Source organism: Desmodus rotundus, chromosome 12 (assembly GCF_022682495.2).
Source record: "Desmodus rotundus isolate HL8 chromosome 12, HLdesRot8A.1, whole genome shotgun sequence".
Taxonomy (NCBI): Eukaryota; Metazoa; Chordata; class Mammalia; order Chiroptera; family Phyllostomidae; genus Desmodus; species Desmodus rotundus.
The window spans coordinates 27,946,538-27,960,561 of NC_071398.1; the positions used below are offsets into that span (position 1 = coordinate 27,946,538).

Below are 14,024 nucleotides of genomic sequence, written 5' to 3' on the forward strand. Positions count from 1 at the left end.
ATCTCTAAGCTTCCTTTAAGGTTTTTCATAGCTTTCTTTATCTCTGTTATGTAATTTCTTAAATTCAGGTGGCTGACCTGTGTATCAGATAATTTGGTTTCATTCTTTGGGCTGTTGTTCAAGAAATAATAGTCCTGTGATCAGAAATAATTTTTGATAGAGATAAAATGGTTTCACCATAGCTTTCCCATGCCCAGTTGGTGGGCCCCAGCAATGATCGTTTGTTGACCTGGCCAGACCATATGCCTGAATCCCCCAAATTTGAGAGCCACAGAGATGTCAGCCTTCAGGTGGAGAGCCTAACTGTGTGTCAGTGATGAACTTGGAAAGAGAACTTTGCAGTTGGCTTGCCTCCATTATTTTTTATATTTGCTACCTTTATCACCTCAGATATCCCAGCCAATGTCATCATTTATTCCACTAGTTATTTTGGGGACTCAGCAACGTGCCAGGCACTGTGCATACAAAAGTGAGTAGGAACAAGTCATCTCTGCCTAAGAGCCTCTGCTCTAGACGTGCTGCTGCCCTCTGTCCACGCGTGGCTTGCTCCCAGGCTCTTTGGGCACTCTGTTGATGGCATTTTCTCAGGGAGGCCTGCTTTACCGGCCACTTTCTAAAGTTACAGCCTGCTTCCCCCTTGCCATCTTCTTGCCGCGCTTGGTCCCCAAAGCACTTATACCTTCTGATACCCTGCATATCTAATATTCTCACATAGTTATTTTCTGTCTCCCCTTACCAGAATGTAAGTGTAATTAGGGCAAAGATTTGTATTTTTTTTCACTGACACATTCCCAAGGCCTAGAACATAATGTGGAACATAAGTGTTCAATAAGTATTTATTGATGACTAAATTAATGAAAGGTATAACACAGTTCATCTATTCACGAAGTCTATGGTTGAATGTGGAAGAGGCTAATCTACTGTTAAAATCCAAAGCGAGTAACTCAGCAGCATTTTTAGGAAAATAGTTTGCAAAGATGGGACTCATGTGAGGAGCACTCAGCCAGCGGGGGCCAGAGAGAAGGCACTCAATGCAAGAGATCCATGTACACAGCGGCGTGGAAGTGCATGAAGACAGCTGCAGTGCAGGGCTGTATGGGGGATGTGGCAGATGAGTCTGAAGGCTTTTGCATGCTCTACTTGAGCCTTTTATCCTGAAAGGTCCTGGGAGCCTTGAAAGGCTGTTCCTAGGGACCAGAATAATCAGATTCACATTTTAGAGAAAACTCTGTGGTTTGGAGGCCAAAAGGTGAGACTCAAAGCAGGAAGACCAGTTAGGCACCTGCAGTGATCCAGGTGAGAAGTGCTGAAGGCCTTGACTCTCAGGTAGTGGCAGCAGGTGGAGGAGATGAAGGCTTTGGGATAACCAGGATCACGGGGAGCTAGGCAGCTTCATTGCAACGTATTTGTAGTAATGCATTTTCTTTTTTAATAAATAGGCTTACGTTATTTTGCCAAGTGTTTACCCCTTTGTATTGTGAATATTCTTCATTATTAAATATTTCTCTGCAGTATTATTTTTAAATACTGCACAATATTCACAGGTTCTATTTTATGCATACCAAAACAGTATTGTTTGGCATTTTTTGACCCATTTTTAATTTTATTTATTTTTCTGTAATTTTTTTTCAATTACAGTTTACATTCAGTATTATTTTGTATTGATTTTAGGTGTGTGGGTCCATCTTTTTAGTTTCTGATTGTGAGTTGATTCTCTTCTCAGAGCTAGTTAAAGTACAACATAGTAAACTGAAAGATGAATGGTTTTAATTCACTAATTATTTTGGGGCACAGTGGGAGATCTATTTTGCTAAGCAATGTGGGAAAATAATTAGTGTTAATTTAAAACACTGCTTCCTCAGTGGATGGGGCAGATCTTTAACTTTCGGCACCCCTTTTACACTGTTTTATATTAAGTAATAGTAATTTTGCAGCTTTTACTGCTTCTACCATTTCTTCTAAGTAACTTTGGTTTTCATTAACAACCAAAGCAACTCATTAAGGGGAACATTCTATATTTCCTCCTTATAATTGGAAGGACAGGGTTTATATACCAGCTAACATAAGTACTTGTTGGACAGCTATAGATTTTCTAAGATATTTGAAGAGACCATTGGCAATGACCAGCAAATTAGAAGAAAATCATTTATGTAGTCTCACTTCTTTTTTCCTGAATGTCTTTTAAGAGAAAGCTCTGATTTAGTGATGCACTTTCCTTTCTGGCAGGTGGCTTTCGTAGCCAAGCTTTTGTTGGTTTGGTTCCAGCATATTTCATTGAGTGAAAAATCCTGTAGAATAGTTGCACTTGCAGATTTTTGCCTATGTAGCACTCTGTTTAGTGAAACGCTCAAATTTTGGTTCATTGTCATTGGCAGTTGTCTGTGTGTGGGGGGTTCGAGTAGGTGGTCAGGGCGTTCAGGCAGCTACGGAGGCTGAGCCAGGAGCCAGCAGTCTGAGGTGCTAGCTGAGTGATGATGGCACAGAGGCTTAACTGAGGGCAGGCGCCCTTACAGTCGCAACAGGGAACAAATGCAATATCGCGCACAGTGCTTTAGGGGGTGTTTGTTGTGAACCACTAGTAAGGGTGTTTGGACTAAGGAACAAGAAATCTTAAAGACAAAAACCAAAGTGTGGATGTTCATACTCTTTTAAAGAAGTCTGCTTATGTAAGTGAAAGATTAATACTGTGGTCCTTGGCCTTCAAGGGCTGTTTTTATAGTACAGTTCATCCCCCATATTTGAAGATGGGCATCAGGTAACTAATGTGTGCATGAATTTAAAAATCAACTATATTGCAGTATAATTTAATTAAATGTGCCCATTTTAAGTTTGCAGTTGATTTTTGCCAAATGTATACACCAGGGTAACTACCATCAATTCAAGATACAGACTATTTCAGTTGCCCAAAAAGCTCCCTTATGCCCCTTTGCCATGAATCCCCACCTATACCCAAGCAATTACCAATCTGCTTTTTGTCACTATAGGCTGTTTTCCTTTCTAAAATTTCGTTTACGTGGAAATATGCAGTGTACTCTTCTGTCTGTCTTCTTGTTCTCTGCATCCCATTTTTGAATTTCATCCATGTTGTGTGTAGAGTTCTTCCTTTTCAGTGCTGAGTGGTATTCCATTATAGGGATGCATCACAATTTATGTATCTCTTCACCTCTTGATGGACATTTATTATTCCAGTATTTGATTACTGTGAATGAAACTGTTGACTACATTCATTTTACAAGTCTGCGTGTGGACATACGTTTTTATTTCTCACGGGTAAGATAATTAGAAGTGGGCTTTTGGATCATACAGTATGTTTTATTTTACAAGAAACTGCCAGGCTTTTCCACATGGCACCAGCAGTGCATGAGAATTCCCCCTTTTTCCACATCCTCATCAGTACTTGGTATTGTCACTCTATTGTACATAAATCTAAAAGGAAATAATTTTTTGTCCACAGGGATATGAGTCCATGTTTATGACAGAAAAGTGAATCTGAGTGCAAATAGGTAGTTCTTAATGAAATATGGTCTTTTTTTTTTTTTTTTTAAGTTTAAACAAAAAAGAGAGGAGGACAAGAAATTCTTAAGAAAACACTCCAGGGAGGGAGAGAAGGAGAGCAACATCGTCTGTTGCCTCTCACAGGCTCCCACCGGGGACTGGGACTGTAGCCCAGGGTATGCCCTGACTGGGATGGAACCGCGGACAGATGCTCCACCAACTGAGCCATGCTGCTCAGGGCAAAAATGGGTTTTTAAAAGGCTGACCTGCCCTGATACTTTCTGATCACATCCAGGATCTTCTTTCCCTGCCCCACCCCCCACCTTTTTTTTCTTGTAGATTTAAAATTTTAAAAGTTGACTTTTCCTTAGTTAGGGAGACCATGTGGTCAAAATAGGTATTTTAAAGCTTTCTGTAAAGCTGAATTTAATTTCCCTGATGATATTTAAATGTTATATTTAAAAATCAGATGTTACATCTTAATTATATTTAAAGATGAAAATTGTACTCCTGGCTAGATCTTCTCAGGTAATAGTTAAAAACAAAAACCAGTCAGAACCGTCCTGTTAAATTTTTGTTGTGAGTATGCAGAGGTTATCATTCCTTATCCTGAGAACTTTATTTGTTGTGGCTTTTCTCTTTTCATTTTCCTGACCTCACTTGTTCAGCAGAGGTATTTTAAGCACATACTATATGCTAAGTACTGCATTAACTGCTAGCGTTACGAATGACTTTAACTTGGTTCCTGTTTTGGAGGCATAATAGTATATGTACAGTGAATTTCACCCATTTCAAATGTATAGCGTTTGATGAACTTAACATATGTATATATTTTTGTCATCACCTCCACAGGCAAGATAACCATTTCTGCCATTTCCATCACTCCCAAAAGTTCCCCAAAGTTTCCCTTGTGCCCCCCTTCAACCTGGCCTCTCATTCATCCCTGGCCCCTCAGAGATAGAACTGCATTTGACCCTTGAACAATGCAGGGGTCAGAGCTCTGACTCCCACTGTCAGAACTGGTGTGTAACTTTTTAAAGATTTTTATTTATTTACTTCTTAGAGAGAGGGGAAAGGAGGGAGAAAGACAGGGAAAGATAAACATCAAATGTGTGAGAGAAAAATCCATTGGTTGCCTCTCACAGGTCCCTAACTGGGGAAACTGGCTCGCAACCCAGGCATGTGCCTTGATTGGGAATTGAACCTGTGAGCCCTTGGTTTGCAGGCCAGCACTCAATCCACTGAGCCAGATCAGCCAGGACAAAAGTCGTATATAACTTTTGACTCCCCAAAATTAAGTTACCCCTCGGCATATGGTCAACCCTCAGTGTCTGAGAACTCCCAACCACGGATCAAAAGTACAGGTATTTATTGGGAAAAAATCCAAGTAAGTAGACCTGTGTAGTTTGAACCTTGGTTGTTCAAGGGCCATACTTTTTCAGGTTCTTTTTGTATTGACTTTTGCTTTTTATCGCCTCCCTCCTCTCCCCCCTCTCCTCGCCCCCTCCCTTCTTCCCTCCTTCCCTCCTTCCCTCCCCTTGCCCCTACCCTATCTTCCCTCCCTCCACTGATTAGCAGGAGATGTTTGTAATGGATGTGAAAATAGGTGGAATATTGAACTTTCAGTAGGGATGTACCAAATAACCTGCGCTGAATTCATTCCCTAATTTGTCAGCTCTGTTCCATGTGATAAAATTTCTATATAGCAAGTTATTGAATAATTGGGCTGTCTCTTTCATCTTGCTATTTAATACTAGTTTAGAGCAAAGCAAGTTAAAATTTAACTGCCATTGTGTAATGTAACTCATGCAGATATGGGCAATTGGTAAAAGTGGTGTCCTGTTAAAATGAATCATGTTTTCCAATTTGGAAATGTAGCCTATCAAAACAAGTTTTAGCTCAGAATAGCCAAGAAAGCACCTAAAGTATACAGAGCAAACCTATTAAAATTCCTACTTTGAAAGGTGAGAGGGTATTGTTTTTTAAATTTTTTATATTTATTTATTTATTTATGTTTTCCATTACCATGTATCCCCCTCATACCCTTTTCTACCTCCCCCAAGAGAATTACCTTTTGATAGGACTTTAATAGTCAGAATGAGTTACACAGACCATACAAAATTAGACACTCAGTTGCAGTACTTTGACATTTGAATCCTGAGAAGAAGAAACGCTGTCTGTAGCAGTGGCTTTGGTACACAGTCTATCCATTTTCAGGACCCCTGTGCCCCAGGAAAGTCAAGCAGAATTCTGCTACAGCCCAAGTCAAGACACAAGCCTTTCTCTGCCTCCCTCTTTCTTTAGTCTGTTTTTTGTTTGTCTGTTTGTTTTGCCATTTGTAAAAGTTATTGCAACTTGTAGTCAGTCCACTTGCACTGTGACAAAACTGTAAATGTCACCGAGTCCTGACCCTGTGTTTGTCTAATTCACAGTTTATTCTCATAAAGTAGCACAGTTCACTGTGGATAGTTGGTGCTCATGCATATCATTAAGTCAACGAAATGTCTGCTGTGCATTGAGTGTTTAAACAGTGTTATCCCCAGATGCCACTCACACATTTTCCAAAGTTGAAAGCGCCCTGTGACTGTTCAGTAGATAGATTTAGCATCTGTTAAGTATGGGACTGTGATCAATAGAATTTAGTAAAGAAATTAAATTTTTTTTTTATGCAGTATTGACCTGATTTTTTACTTACATGTATCTTATTGAGATATAATTCACATACCATAAAATTCATCCATTTGAATAATAAGAGTTGTGCAATTTTGGAACATTTCATTACAAAAACGTCATACCTATTAGCAGTGTGCTGCCCCTCCCCCCATTTCCCCTCTTTCCCTAGCCCCTGGCAACCACAATCTACTTTCTGTCTCTAGGGATTTGCCTCCTGTGGACATTTCATGTGAATGGAATCTCACAAACACGTGGCCCTTTGAGTCTGGCTTCTTTTGCTCAGCGTCATGTTTTCAGAGGGGATCCGTGTGGTAGCCTGTATTCATCTGAGAATATTTCTAAACCTGTGTTTCTTAGTCCTTGTTAGGTCCAGGAGATCCTTTGGGAACAGGGAAGAGCTTTGGAGGTTGTCTAGTCCAGCATCCCCTCATTTTAGAGATGAGATTGAGGCTTTTATTACTGGGAACGGTTTATTAGTCCTTTCTCATATCCCAAATTCAGTTTCCTTGGGTGGGGAAACTGGGGAGGAGACAGCTTTGTATTTCTCCTTGGCTTCTTTTTAGCTGTGACTTGGTTCTGTCATATCATCCAGTGAGGCTTGGCTTTGGGTCTGTACACGGGAGTCGTTCCTGGGTGCGGGGTCCTCGCTGTCCGACCACCGTGGAACATGTGATGTACAGTGCACGTGCAGCAAAGTGTATTGATCACTGCCTTTGCATCATGATTTTTACCCCAGTGGCTGCTCTTCTGTTTCCATGAATCCTTTTGAAAGCAGAGATTGTTGATTTGGTGGCACCCTGCAAATGTACTCCCACTTGTAGAGATAAAGTTTTCGAAGCTTGACTGGAGACTCAGCATGCTGTACTCCAGTGCCCCCTGGTGCTGTGCTCTAAAGTGGTGTTTTCTGTGGCCCTTCGATCTGTGGAGAACCTGCAGGGGGACTGGAAACATCTCTCCTCACCTTCCTTGGGCTGAAAATCTTTGTTTTTCCTCTAGCACAAACACTGGTATTTACAGTTTTGTCCAACCCTTTCCCCAGGTTTTACTGACCCAGGCCCTCTGATGCTGGCCTCTGATCTTCTCCAGAAGACAAACCCAGCACAGCTATGCCCAGGGGCTGTGCTTCGCTGCAGTGTCTTGTTTCCATCCAAACTGTGTTGTGGGCATGCCCCCTTTTTCCTGAAGTATTTCTTGCATGTATATATTTCATGTCCTTCCTGGAAAGGATCAGAGAATAATCAGACACAAGAACAGTGGGAGTTCTGAAAGCCTGAGCTGGGGTCAGTTGCAGATGAGGGGGAACTGAGCTTTCTTCCTGGTCGAGGTGAAGAGCCAGGCTCGTTTCCTCAAGGGGTGTGGGGGAGGTTGGAAGGCCTTATGGTGTGTTTCCCTGACTGCAGGCCTTTCCTGTGGGTGTCATAGCAGCTGGGAAAGGAGCACTGGATGTAGCTTTCTTGACTCCATTTTTCATCTGACATTGGCAGGGTTGCTTAAAAACTAGGGCAGTTTCCAGTTTTGCCTTACTTGTGTATTTGATAAAGCTATTAGAAGAGTGGAGTTATTAACGACATGAATATTTTCGTACTGCATTGTGGCAGACCGAGGAACTTCAGGCACTTTGTTTTGTTTTATCCTCGCAGCACCCGTTTATCAAGCATCTGTGTGTGCTAAGCCCTGCACCAAGCTTTGGAAATGCACATACTGGGTTGGCCAAAAAGTTAGTGTAGTTTTTTTCTGTGAAATGAAATACACATTTTTCATTTCCACCAATAACTTTATTGATTTGGATATTTTGAGTATATTGGCCATCTCCCGTGTGGTATAACATTTTCAATTAATGTCTTGATTTGATCATTGTCAACTTCAACTGTTCTACCCGACCATGGAGCACTGTCCAGCAAGAAATCTCTAGCACAGAACTTCGCAAACCATTTTCGACACGTTCGATCAGTCACAGCACCTTCTCCTTCTCCATACGCTGCACAGTTCTTTTTATGTGTTTCAGTTGCATTTTGAAATAACAAAGCATAATATGCCAAAAATATTGCATATTTTCTTCTATCTTCCAATACTAAAATGGCTTCACAAAAATTAACCAATTTTGATAAGTTTTTTTAAAAAATACACACTGATGTTTGCATTTGTTACGGGCGGCTGTTATGACAGCTGTCACAATACAATCTAGCAAAATTGTTTCCAAAGAAGTGAGAGACAACTAAGTGCTGTTACTAGAGCTGTCATACAGAAAAAAACAGAAAGACTTTGGTTAACCCAGTACTTGTAATTCCTGTTGTTTAATCTCCCATGCGAACTTACCATATTATGCCATGTGTAATGTGCTCCTGTGTATTAATGCACACCCGCGTTTTGTGTGCATTATACACGGGATTATTATACCCATTATTATAACCAAGTATGCAGTTACTATACATGGCAAAATACTGTAACTGTCATATGTTTTATCTCGCTCTGCTCTTACAGGACGAAGTAATTCTTGTGGTAAGTGGCATTTTCTTCCCCACTGATTATAAATCTGGTGAAGTCAGGCACAGAATCTTTTTTTTTTACCCAAACATTATTTTTAAACTAAAAATCGACTTTAAAATGTTAATCCTCTAGAGGAAGTAGAATGTTTCACGAGAGAGAGTGAAAGATTTTCCTTAACGGTTTTCAGCTTTAACTTTAAAAACTCATTTTTTGGAAATAATTTCAAATTTATAAAAGTTGCAAAAAATAAAAACAGTACAATAGTACCTCCTTACCCCTCATTTCTTCCATGAACATATGGAGAATACTCATTCTTACAGGAAGTGGAAATCCCAACCAAAACTCCTCAGGGTGGTGGACACCTTGCAGAGATGCTGATAACCATTGGTACCAGCTTCTTCTCAGTCCCGTTGTCTCAGTCATAAAATTGAAATAACTGTATCTTGTATTGGTGAAGAATAACTGCTTACTTTCGGAAATTTGTGCATTTTAAGGATTGAAAATAAATCTGATTATGACAAGAGGATGTGATTGATGTGTATTTTGATAGATTTGTTTATTGTTATATGTGAGCCAGGGTTAAAAGAAGTTACATTGGAGTTTAAAACAGCTCCAGTTTAGCCATTTGTCAAGTGTTAAAATATTCTAGCATTGCATAGTTGGTAGTTAGCAGTTGTTTATGGTGTCTTTTTTGGAGTAAATATTTTCATCAAGCTCTAATCTTTTTTGTCAGTCAGTTCTTGAAGATAACACAGGTGCAGACTTACAACTTCTCTGCAAAATGGGTATATACGAATAGTTGTACAATGATTTCTGTTCATTTACTTTTTACAATTAGTTTTTTTATCCTCACCCGAGGACATTTTTTTTTTATCGCTTTTAGAAGGAGAGGAAGGGAGAGAGAGAGAAGCATCGATTGGTTGCCTCCTGTACACACCCAGACTGGGATCGGCACCTGGCCTGAGGTTGCCTATGCCCAGAACTGGGATCAATCCTCAACCTAGGTATGTGCCCTGACTGGGAATTGAACCCGAAACCTTTTGGTTATGGGACAGTGCTCCAACCTACTTAGCCACATTGGCCAGGGTGACTTTTTGCAATTAATTTTTGACTAGATAAGGTATTTATGTGATTAAGACCTAAAAACTCTGAAAAGATGTACACTAAGACACAGGTGGCAAACACAAAGCCCGTGGGCCGAATCTGGCCCTCCACCTTGTTTTATCCAGACCAGCACCTTGTTTCCACCCGGCAGCAGTGCCGAGCTCTCGATTAACTGTTAAGGAGTAGTTACATTTATACAGTCCTAAAATTATGTGCGACCCTTTGAAGGCAACTGCAAGGCTGATGTTGGCCCCTGGTGAAAACGAGTTTGACACCCCTGCACTAAGAAATCACTCCCTCTTCACTACCTTCTCTTGGTTTCCCTGCAGCTCCATATAGGTAATGGTTACATTCCCTTTGGGGTTCCCTTTCCACTGTCTCTTCATGCAAATGCCAATAGCTCTTTCTCTCTGCCTCTCTTTTTTTCCCAAAAAATACTTTCTTTATTTGACAGTATCTTGGAGATTTCTCACCACCCATACATGAAACGCTTCCTCATTTTTCCCCCAGTTAATTTTTAATCAGATTGAAGGTATGTGTAACTGCGGAGAAATTATTGATAAGAAGTTTTAATAAAAGTACATCTAGAATCTGTTGCAAACTTTTTCAAATAATACTTTAAAAATAAAGAATTAAGTAAAAATAGTACAATTGAAAGTAATGGGGGGAGAAAAGTCTTTCCCTGGAACCTTTCTAAGCATTCTGTTGGCTGGGAGGTTGCTCCCAGCCAGCTAGTGCGGGAAGTCTGTGTGGTCAGGAGCTTGGGCTCACGTTTCTTCTCACCCTCTTCTCCATCCTTACTGACAGGTTTATTAGACTATTTGGAATCTGAGTTCTCTTACTAGATTGACAAGATCACTGTTCTAAAAAGACTTTAGATTGTATATGAACTCAAATAAGAAAGTGTGTTAGATACGTGAGCGTTTCATTTTTATTTTCAGTTTTCTAGGAAGAAAATTTGCCTAAAGAAAATAACCTAGCTGTCCTGTGGAACATTTTGGTTATCGTTCTTAGGCATCTTTCCCACATTCTGAAATAAAGTACACAGGGTTCTTATTCATAAGGGAAGATAAAATGGACCTCTTTTACCATAATATTTCTACTCTTTATATTAAATAAAACAATGTAATTCTACTTCAGTGATTCTTAGTTGACTTTTTAAATTTAGTAATTTAAAGTTAATAATTTTCTCCTTTCCAACACTTTCTGCTTTCTGATAGGTCTTTTCTCTGGCAGTCTGTTTATTTGATCTGCCAGAATCTCTTTAAGAATACAGATTTTTAAAAAAGTTCTGTTTCTTGTGTTTGCTGGGTTTACTCATTTCCCCTATCACTTTTTAAAAATCTTCCTTTGAGGATTTTTTTTTTTTTTTTTTTTTTTTTACTGCTTTGAGAGAGAGAGGAAGGGAGGAGAGACAGAGAGACAGACAGACATCGATTGGTTGACTTATGTACACACCCCAACAGGGAATCAAACCTGCAACCTAGGTATGTGCACTGACTGGAAATTGGACCCGCAACATTTTGGTGTATGGGATGATGCTCCAACCCACTGAGCCACCTGGTCAGGGCTTTCCCCTCATGTTTATTACTTCTATTGCTGTTGATTTTTCTTCACTTTGGTGTCCATTCATATGTGAGGACTGAAATCATTGGTATTTTAATGAGTGTGTGTTTTCTTGGCAATTAGAAAGGTCACTGTTTCTCCACCAGGCTTTTCCTTTGATGAATATTTTCATCAATCCAAAAAGTTCCCTTGTGCCCCTCTGTAATCAGTCCTTGCCCAGACCTTGGCACCATTGATCTGCTTTCTGTCTGTATAGTGTTGTCATAGAATGTTAGGCAAGTGCGGTCATGCAACATGCAGCATTTTAAGTGTGGCTGCTTTCACTTAGCATGATCCTTTTGACAGTCATTGAGTACTGATTTCATTGCATAGATGTACCATATCCATCTCTTGATGGACATTTGTGTTGCTCATAGTTTCTGGCAATTGTGAATAGAGCTGCTGTAAATATCAGTAGACAGGATTTTTTAAAAAATGGACATAGTTCTTCATTTCTCTTGGGGAAGAACCTGGCAGTAAGTAACTTTATAAGAAACTACCGAACTCTTTTTCCAAAGGGACTACCTTTCTGCATCTGTATCAGCCATGAAAAGTGGTCCAGTTGCTCCACCTCATGAGCAGCTGGTATTGTCAGGAATATTTTGTTCTTAAGATTTTATTTATTTATTTTTAGAGAGGGGAAAGGAGGGAGGAAGAGGGAGAAAAACATCAAAGTGAGAGAGAAACAGAAACCAGTTGCCTCTTGTACATGCTCTGACCAGGTACTGAACCTGCAACCCAGGCATGTGCTCTGACCAGGAATTGAACCGGTGACAACTGAGCCACACCAGTCAAGACTTTTTTTTTTTAATGATTTTATTTATTTTTAGAGAGAGGGAAAGGGAGGGAAATAGAGAGGAAGAGAAACATTGATGTGAGAAAGAGGAATATTTTTTCCTGGTCTGTGGCTTGAGTTTTTGTTTTCTCCTGAGTAAATTTGGAGGCTTTTATTTAGACTTAAAGATCTATGTAATAGGACTATAAAGGAATAGCAGTCAGCAGTATCATTTCTTTACCTACATCTCACCTCCACCTTTTTCTTCTTTGTTATCACACAAAGATACCTTTTTCTTGCCTGAGTGAAATCAGTGTGAGCTTTTTCCAGTGTTGAAGATGCTAAAGACCCTCAGAGCTTACTGAGCTCACAGTGAAAGTATTTCTAAATTGTTGTGGGACTCTGCTTATTTTCACCATTACTTTCTCCCCCAGTTAATTTGTTTGACAATCAGCAGTTCTAATCCACATTAACTGTTTGTAGATTTTCGAAAGTGGTGACAGGTTTGTAGGTAACCAATCTGTAGAGCTCATATAGTGGCTCTTCATCTTCATTACGTTTTCTGGACAGCCACACCGAATATAGTGTGCGACATTCCTTATCTCTTTGGACTAGACAGCTTGCTGAGCCTAGTGTCAGTGGGCACATCTGGAGTTCCCCTCTCCGTCATGGCAAATTTCTGGATCTGAGTGTGCAAGAGTCATGCTTCTTGAAACCCAGTCCATGGATGCACTCGTGAATGTCGATGGTGTATTCTCTGATGACTGCTTTGTTGATGATAGAATGGCCCTTCTTCTCACCGTCCCTCCCCACCCCCCTTTTGGCAGCAATCCTGCTGGGCCCTGGTTGGAAAGGAAAAGCTTCACAACATTATTTTCAGTGCAGTTTTTTTGTGGGCCCTGGCACGTATATGTAAATACTGTGTCAAGATGTTTTTGTTTTTTAATATATATTTACAATTTTGGTAGCTTCTGCAAAAGAGCTATCCAGAAATGTTTTCCCCCAGAATGTCAATGCATCCTTATCAATAGGCTGTGAGAGTTAGTTGTTAACTTATTCACATTTATAATAATAATGGGTAACACCCATTCTTGTAATATTTAGTTACTGGTTATTTTTTAATCACATGCTTGTAAATTCCCTTGCAGGTGACTAGACCGTCAGCTCCATTTTAGCAGAGGAACCACAACTCTGTTTACCGTCCTTATTCCTAGGACCCATCATGGTGCTTAGCACTCAGTGGTTGCTAAATAGTTAATCGATTAAATGAATAAATAATTAGTGAGGGATTCTCTTTTGTAGAAATGTAGTCACAATGATTCTTGTCAGGGACTTATTTCTTGAAGCTCCAGGGAGAATATGAATTGCCAGGCACTTGTTAAACTTGCTTCCATGTAGTTTAACCATTTGTTTTTCCAGAAAGTCACATTCAGAATTCTGTGCAGTTAGGGTTTCACAACTAGGTTTATGTTTATAAGTAATATGTTTATCTGTTCATCAGGTTTCAGTGAATTTTAAAGATAAAAATTACATGTTTTTAAAGAGCATTAAGATCATTAGTATTTTCCTCTTTTGGATTTCCCTATCTTTCCATTTGAACCACATTTTCTGCTTTTCTTTAGTATGTATGGCAGAGAAAACTGAAATGGAAGTAGTGGCATGAGTCAGCAGCAAGGTAAACGGAACAACTGGAAATGTTTGTCAGTCAAAAAACTCTCCTGTAAGCAGAACTCTACTTATGAGTTTGGTGTACAAACCTGTTTTGACCTGTTTCAAAATAAGCTTTAACAATTTCAGAGTGTTCTTTGACAGTTTTGTAGAAAAAGCTAAGTAGTATTTTCTTGTTTGTTATTGGAAAATACGACACCTAGCAATCTCATCTTGC

At 39.7% G+C, this 14,024-nt stretch overlaps 1 protein-coding gene across 3 annotated transcripts in view; it reads left to right on the forward strand.

Moving 5' to 3' along the window:
• The window catches only part of USP10 (ubiquitin specific peptidase 10), a 65,157-nt gene that overhangs the window by 11,026 nt on the left and 40,107 nt on the right, over positions 1-14,024 (forward strand). The window lies entirely within an intron of this gene.